General features: G+C 46.8%; 1 non-coding gene across 1 annotated transcript; it reads right to left on the reverse strand.

The window, feature by feature from the left end:
* Positions 1 to 266: 266 nt before the first annotated feature.
* LOC139278500 (U1 spliceosomal RNA) lies at positions 267 to 430 on the reverse strand. Its single transcript, XR_011596286.1, has one exon. It is a non-coding gene; the product is annotated as a U1 spliceosomal RNA (small nuclear RNA).
* Positions 431 to 996: the final 566 nt, after the last annotated feature.

Here is a 996-nt window from a genome sequence, read left to right on the forward strand (position 1 = left end):
ATATTGTTCTTGCTAGATGCTACTCTTATCGATCCGACTATATCTCTAGCAATAGCTTCTCTCCCACCTCACACTGTCACCTCTGGCCCCTCCTCTTCCTCATCTATATGCTGCTTCTTGTCAACATCATCTGCAAACATGGAGTCAGCTTCCACAGCTCTACTGCCCCACCATCTCTCTCAGCCCCTCCAGTGCCTCTGTACTGTCAGATTGCTAGTCCAATATCTAGTCTTATATTAGTCTTAATTTTCTCCAGCTAAACATTGGGAAGATCAAAGCCACCCATCTTCAGCCCCACCACAAATTTTGCAGTCGAGTATCCCGTATTTGGGGATATCGCAGGAGTCAGCACACCCGATGTGCAATGGGCTAGCCTCAGCCTGGGAGCACCTCCTGGGTGATCAGGATCACTCCCCTGCCAGGTAAGTATCCAAACTCGCTTCACTCACCATGATTATTGTGAAAGTGAATAGCTGTATTGCTAGGACAATTAAATCTGAAGCAAGAAGTACGATGCTTTCTTTGTACAACTTGGTCATATCACATCTAGAATAGTGGAGCCAATTTTCATATATCACACACATCAGGCAAGCGATGGGCGGAGCTTGCTGATCCAAGAGGGAGGGCAGAAAATTCAACAGTTTCTCTGCAGAGCCAACCCAGAAATTTGCACTTAAAGGTGGAGGTGGGAGGAGTAGGGAGTTTGACAGAATCAGCAGTGGGCCAGAAAACTTATGTGGGGCCAGGAAGAGTATTCATTCTCTCTTGGCACCCCAAAAATCAGTGCCACAGTTTTTTTCAGCATTGTTGCAGCAGTCTGAAGTGGTTCCTTTAGGACCGCTGGTTCAGCTGCTCACTGCCTGATCCCATGTGCATGTCCTGTTCCCATATTCCTTTATTCCCTTTTGCTTCAACCACCTACCTAATCAATTCTTAAATGTTGATATGGGGCTGGATATTAATAGGGGCAGATTGCGTAGGGTGGGGGGTGGAGTT

Source organism: Pristiophorus japonicus, chromosome 1 (genome assembly GCF_044704955.1).
Source record: "Pristiophorus japonicus isolate sPriJap1 chromosome 1, sPriJap1.hap1, whole genome shotgun sequence".
Lineage (NCBI taxonomy): Eukaryota > Metazoa > Chordata > Chondrichthyes > Pristiophoridae > Pristiophorus > Pristiophorus japonicus.